A 7,622-nucleotide genomic window follows, 5' to 3' on the forward strand; every position below is an offset into this window, starting at 1 on the left:
GAGTATTTTAAAAACTATCAACAAGTATTTGGGATATCACATTTACTTCATATTAACAACTCATAAACAGATACATAGCACTTTAATCTCAGATAAGCACAAAACAACTTATAACAGCTCTTAGACAAACCAACTTCATTTTAATATGCAGCGGAATCGTAACATTCAGCTTTATAAACAAGTCATCTTATTTAATCGGAAACAAATTCAAACATCATAGTACTTCTCAATATCCAATTTGGAACTCAACAACTAAAAAATGAACAACATAGAAACAACAATATAGACAACCCCCCGAGTGCTACGTATCAGAGCGACACACCAACTGGATACGATGAACCTACAAACTTCCATAGTTATACTTGAGTACCTGCCCATTTCCCATGGTAGGGGAAACATCAGCAGAAGGGGTGAGATATCAAATATTATAAAGGAAAGTATGATAATACATATAGCAAAGATAAAATCATACACAATTCACCACTTCTCAATATAGGCAATTTGCATCACAACAATAATGTTAACTATCAACTATAACAATGTATTCAAGTTTACAAGTATGTCATTCAAGCACATAATAACATACACTTCATAATCACAACGTAAATTAATACAACTATCAACAATGGCAAAACATGGTTCATATATTCCACATATATACATATATCATTAATACATATATATATATATATATATATATATATATATATATATATATATATATATATTTGCATTCTCATCATATACGTTTCATTTACATATATCACCAAAATCATGTATCAAACATCACCAAATTTAATTATCACATCTCATGCACACATAACAATCACCTAATCACATAATTACATATATTCAAACATCACATAACTCCAATGTAACACAATGCAAGACATGTGACTCTATGCATGTGGTACCCAATATGGACCCAAAGTTCCACCGCTTCCGATTCATATAGAATCTAGCCACGCTTCAGATCCGGACAAGACCAAAGCCACCAAATGTTAACATATAGTTTACCGCTTTCCAATTCACTCTAGAATCCAAGCCACGCTTGTGTTTCAAAGCAATTCCACCTATGTTTCAAGGCACACTATGATATGAATGTATGTACAATCTCACAAATATATGCAATTAAGATCATCTCTACCATCTTAACTTTCCACATATCACAATAATTCAACTCTATGAATTATCCACCAATTGTACACAACATTCACAACACACACACATCATTCACATATGAGAGGTCAATTAATCAAGTACGATTCACACAGTCAAATTAACACTAGTAATCATACTATCTCATGTTAATTCTCATTTTTGTCAATTATACATGAACACACATTTTCAACATCAAGCAATTAATCATTAGAATTAATGCTAACCAACTAACCATAAAGAATCAATATCAAAACAACATCATTGGCATGACAATATATATTTCTCAACATACATATTCAAGCCAAAACACAATTACAAACAATTTCTCAAAATACCATAATTTACCGATAAACCGAATAAATGGTCCAAGTCCAAGTATATTCCAATCACATAGACTTATTGGAATAAATTCAACTAATAATTTAACTATCCAATTAATAATTAAACTATATTAATTTCAACTCAACTATTATATTTCTATTCCATTATTTTTCCAATTCTACAATAAAACCCATTATTTCACTATCAATGGTTTACCCACAACAAACACAACAATCTAATACACATAGATTATCAATTGCACACAACTTATCACATTTATATCATCACATTCCAACAAATCATCAAATACCCAAAATTGCAACATAGAAGAACATGTATATCAAAGTATAGAATCAAACCCACCATAACATACTATCATACAACCCTTTAGCATGAAAGAAACTCACCCTTACCTTGGTAAATATGGACTCTTTCACCATAACTCTAAGCTTTTCTCCAAAAGAAATCCTTTCTAACATCACTAGGAGACACACCTAAAAACCAGTTCGAGAATCAGCTTATCAGACGAACTTAAAATCCTCAAAATCAAAATTGCTCCGGTCAGAACTTACCTCTATGGGTCAGGAACGTTGTGTCCAAGTACCGCAACGATCCAACGGTTGGATTGAGAGATACGTCCGTTTTGCTAAGGCGACTCTTTGCTGAAACATAGCTGCGAAAATGAGAGTTCTTCTACCTTTTCTCTTCCACCATTGTTCTCTTCCCTTTTGCCTCTTTTCTCTTCTTCCTATCTTTTCCCCCAAATGAAAATAGTAACATCTAAAACCCTAACCTTCTCTTACTATCTCACTTATGTAAATTGGGCTTAACCCACCAATCTATCACTTAGGCCCATTTAGCTATATCTCTCATACAACTTAATAAACCCAAATAACACTAACACAAACACACATACAATTAAATATTTTAAATAATTATTATATCACATAATAACTAAATAAATAAGTAATTATTAAAAACACCAAATAATATAATTACTAATATAATTAATAAAAATATTAATAAAAATTGGGATGTTACACATTGCATTAAAGGTAGATTCAAAAGAAAGAAAAATGAAAGATGCATCGGATGAAGATGAAAACTTCTTGCTTCTTGTAAAAAGGTTAGGCAAATTTTTTGCTAATAAAAATAATATTGATAATACTAACTATGTCAGAAGAAAGAAATTCTCAAAGCATAAAGATAAAGAAGCATCCACTTCATCACAAGAAGTTACATGCTATGAATGTGGGAAACAAGGACACATAAAGCCGGAATGTCCAAAGAATTCGAAGAAGAATGGATTCAAAGGCAAAAAGGAGTTCAAAAATAAAAAGGCCTACATAGCATGGGAAGATAATGAAGTAAGTTCCTCATCGGACTCCGATAGTGACGAAAGTGCAAACCTAGCACTAATGGCATCACACCACTCCGACGATGAAGAAGGCGAGGTTAGTTATGATGATTCTCTTTTTGATAATGGTGCACAAGGTGCAATAGATGAATTATTAAAAGAATGCAAAATTCTCTATAAAACTATCTCATCTAAAAAGAAAATAATATCATCTTTAGAAGAGAAGGTTAAGATAATTGAAGTAGAACATAAAGATGACAAAGAAAAAATGATTAGTGTTCAAGAAGATAATGTTGCATGCAAGAATTGTGAATCACTTTCCTTCCAAATTGTCCAATTAAAACGTGTTTTAGAAAGATATGAAAAAGGGCAAATTGGATTGGAAAATGTTCTTAGCACACAAAGATACTCCAATGATAAGAGCGGACTTGGTTTCTCTAAATTTGATAAACCAAGATCCAAAAAGACTATCTTTGTCAAGGCTAGTAACCAACCAATTCAAGAGAAAGTGATCAAGCCTAAAGTAATGCAACATTATCCTAAAAGGAAGAACTTTGTTAAGAAGAAATCTTATCCTCCTAGATATAGAAGTAATTTTGAACCTACTTGTTTTTATTGTGGTATTATTGGTCACACACCCAATGCTTGTTATGTAAGGAACTTTAGTGTTCCTAGTGGACATTATGTATGGGTGAAGAAAGGAACTAACTATGATGGACCCAAAGCCATTTGGGTACCTAACAAAACTTAATTTGTTTTGTAGGCATGCTTGAAGACCACTTCAAACCTATGGTATCTAGATAGTGGTTGTTCAAAGCATATGACGGGTGACTTAAACCAATTTTCAGATCTAAAGTTAAAGGCCAAGAGTTTTGTTACTTATGGAGACAACAATAAGGGAAGAATTCTTGGCAAAGTCAAAGTTGGTGCACCACCTTTCACATCCATTGAAGATGTTCTTTATGTTGAAGGACTAAAGCATAATCTTCTAAGCATTAGCCAACTTTGTGACAAAGGCTTCAAGATCAAATTCCCTAAGGAAGAATGCTTGATCATCGATGAAGTCACCAATGAGGTAAAACTCAAAGGTACAAGAATTAATAACATTTTAATGATTTCTTTAAATGATTTATCTTTGAAAGTAAAATGTCTTTTGGTAAACAATAATAATGATTCATGGCTATGGCATAAAAGAGCAGCCCATATTCATATGGATCATTTAAATAAGTTAATCAAACATGATCTTGTTATTGGCTTACCTAAAATAAAGTTTGTCAAAGATAAGTTATGTGATGCATGTCAAAAGGGAAAGCAAACCAAATTATCTTTCAAACCAAAGAATGTGGTGACTACAACAAGATCACTTCAATTATTGCATATGGATTTATTTGGTCCATCAAGGACAAGAAGCTTCAGATGTAATGTATATGCTTTAGTTATTGTTGATGATTATTCTAGATATTCTTGGACTTTGTTTCTTGTGCAGAAAAGTGATGCTTTTAAAGCCTTTAAGAAGTATGCAAAACAAATCCAAAATGAGAAGTCATTAAAGATTGTATCCATAAGAAGTGATCATGGTGGAGAATTTCAAAATGCATCATTTGAAGAATTTTGTGAAGAGCATGGTATCTCTCATAATTTTTCAGCACCAAGAACTCCACAACAAAATGGAGTAGTTGAAAGGAAAAATAGGTTTCTAGTGGAACTTGCAAGAACAATGCTTAGTGATGCAAATCTTCCTAAATACTTTTGGGCGGATGCGGTTAGTACGGCATGTTATGTTGGAAATCGAGTAATCATTAGACCTATCTTAAAGAAGACTCCATATGAACTCTTCAAAGGAAGAAAGCCAAACATTGCTCACTTTCACATTTTTGGATGCAAGTGCTTTGTTCTCAACAATGACAAAGACAATCTTGGTAAGTTTGATGAGAAATCCGACGAAGGTATATTTCTTGGTTATTCTCTTTCTAGTAAAGCATATAGAATTTATAATAAAAGAACTTTAACTATTGAAGAATCCATGCATGTATCTTTTGATGAGACTAACACTTCCAAAGAGGAAATAGTTGTTTGTGATGATGATGATCCTTTAGATTTACTCCCGAAAGAACTTTCAAATGATACAATTGTGAAGGCACCGGAAGTTTAACAAGAAAGTGTTCAACAAGAAAGTGTACAACAAGAATCAAACACCAATGATCTACCAAAATAATGGAGAACTCATAGAGATCATCCTATTGATAAAGTTATTGGTGATATTAGTCAAGGAGTTGCAACAAGATTAAATCTCAAAGATGCTTGCTTACACATGGCCTTTGTTTCTCAAATTGAACCTTCCAAAGTTGATGAAGCCTTAGGAGACGATCAATGGATAAATGCAATGCAAAAAGAATTAAATCAATTAGAGAGAAATCAAGTTTGGGAACTTGTTCCTAGACCAAGTAATAAGCACATCATAGGTACCCGGTGGGTGTTTAGGAACAAACTTGATGAAAATGGTATAATTGTTCGGAACAAAGCAAGATTGGTGGCCCAAGGTTACAGTCAAGAAGAAGGAATCGACTTTGAAGAAACATTCGCTCCGGTTGCAAGGTTAGAAGCTATTAGTCTTTTACTTGCTTATGCATGTTCATTAAATTTTCAGCTTTATCAAATGGACGTCAAGAGCACATTCTTGAATGGCTACATCAATGAAGAAGTCTATGTCAAACAACCCTCGGGATTTGAAGACTTCAAGAATCCTACACATGTCTTTAAGTTGAGAAAGGCTCTTTATGGCTTAAAGCAAGCACCTAGAGCATGGTATGATAGACTTAGCAATTTTTTGTGTGAAAAGGGTTTCGAAAAGGGTAAGGTTGATAAAACTTTGTTCATTAAGAAAATCAAGAGTAACACTTTATTGGTTCAAGTCTATGTTGATGATATTATTTTTGGATCGACTAACAAAGAAATGTGTGAGGAATTCTCATTGATGATGCAAGGAGAATTCGAGATGTCTATGATGGGAAAGATGAACTACTTTCTTGGACTACAAATTAAGCAACTCAAAGATGGAATCTTTATCAATCAATCCAAATATTGTAAAGAACTATTGAAGAAGTTTGATATGGACAACTGTAAAGCAATGAATACTCCAATGGGCTCCGGTACATATGTTGATCAAGATGAATCCGGTACTCCAATTGATATTACCAAGTATCGAGGTATGATTGGTTCTTTATTGTATTTGACGGCAAGCCGTCCTGATATAATGTTTAGTGTGTGTCTTTGTGCTCGCTTTCAAGCAAATCCAAAGGAATCACATCTTATGGCGGTTAAAAGGATCATGAAGTATCTCAAAGGAACGACCAACGTTGGCCTATTGTATCCTAAAGGTAGTGTTTGCAATTTAATTGGTTATTCTGACGCGGATTATGCAGGTTGTAAAACTGATCGTAAAAGCACAAGTGGTACCTGTCACATTCTTGGAAATGCATTAGTATCATGGGCTTGTAAAAAGCAAGCATGTGTTGCTCTTAGCACGGTCGAAGCAGAATACATAGCAGCGGGTAGTTGTTGTGCACAAATTCTTTGGCTTAAGCAACAACTTCGTGACTACGGACTTGATCTCGGATGCATTCCTCTTCGATGCGACAACACAAGTTCAATTAATATTACAAAAAATCCGGTCATGCATTCTAGAACCAAACACATAGACATTCGACATCACTTTCTCAGAGACCATGTCCTTCAAGGAGATGTCGAAGTAACATTTGTGGATACTCATAACCAACTTGCGGATATTTTCACCAAGCCGCTTGCAAAAGAACCTTTTTACAAAATTCGGCGAGAACTTGGAATTTTAGATGAAAAAGATATATGATTCTTCATTTGGTAAAATAAAGGTACACATATATCTCATACATTTCTAGAAATATATTTGTTATAATCATGTTTCTATGTGTAAAAAATGCTTGCATTATTAGTATTTTTTCATTTTTTGGTTAAGGAACCCGGGTTCCCAAAAGAGGGAACCAGTTCCTAGTCTAGTCTGCCTGTTTTTTACGCTTGCTAAAGGGCTGGAACCCGGGTTCCCAAAAGGAGGAACCGGTTCCTGCGCAACGTCCTCACTTCCTTTATTTTTTATTTTTGTTTTATTCAAACATGTGATTATTTTTTTTTGTTTCCTCTTTTATGTTACATTGTTCAAACATGTGACATTTTCTCTCTTTTCTATATGTCATAACTCTACTTTTATGTTCCCTTCTCTTTTCTCTATGTGTCATAACTTGTCTTTTATTTGAATTTATTCACTCCATCTCATAACTCATTCTCATTCATTTCATTCAACCTCTCTCCAACAACTTTGACCAACTCATTCATCTCTTTCTTGACTACAATATTTATCCTCTTAAACCTTCATCCACTACCATTAAAACTCCACTAAATCAATCTTTTGTTCCACCCAAATTAAAACCCACTCATCCAAACCCTTATATATACTCTCACACATCCAAAACTCATATCACAAAACTCTCCACAACATCAAATCCGAAAATCCCCTTCTCAAACCCTAACTTTCAAAAAGCTTCATCCATGGCTTCTTCATCAAGAGCATCAAAGGGAAAGAAAAAGGCTAGGAATGATTTTGATGAGCAACCTCTTCCAAATAATCCAAAGCTTAACATTCGGAATAGGCCTCTATTGATTTCAAAATATGGTAACCTTGAATCCTTTCCTTCTCATAGTTTTATATTTCCGGAAAAACTAAGATATCAAGGGGTTTATGATTTTGTTAGTG

The 7,622-nt window shown here is 33.6% G+C and overlaps 1 long non-coding RNA gene across 1 annotated transcript; it reads right to left on the reverse strand.

Moving 5' to 3' along the window:
• Positions 1-263: 263 nt before the first annotated feature.
• Positions 264-2,386, reverse strand: LOC131646289 (uncharacterized). The gene is made up of 3 exons (XR_009297395.1): positions 2,055-2,386; positions 1,896-1,976; positions 264-370 (listed from the first exon to the last, which is right to left on the reverse strand). It is a non-coding gene; the product is annotated as an uncharacterized LOC131646289 (long non-coding RNA).
• Between the last annotated feature and the right edge of the window lie 5,236 nt (positions 2,387-7,622).

Source organism: Vicia villosa, linkage group LG2 (genome assembly GCF_029867415.1).
Source record: "Vicia villosa cultivar HV-30 ecotype Madison, WI linkage group LG2, Vvil1.0, whole genome shotgun sequence".
In the NCBI taxonomy this organism is placed as follows: domain Eukaryota; kingdom Viridiplantae; phylum Streptophyta; class Magnoliopsida; order Fabales; family Fabaceae; genus Vicia; species Vicia villosa.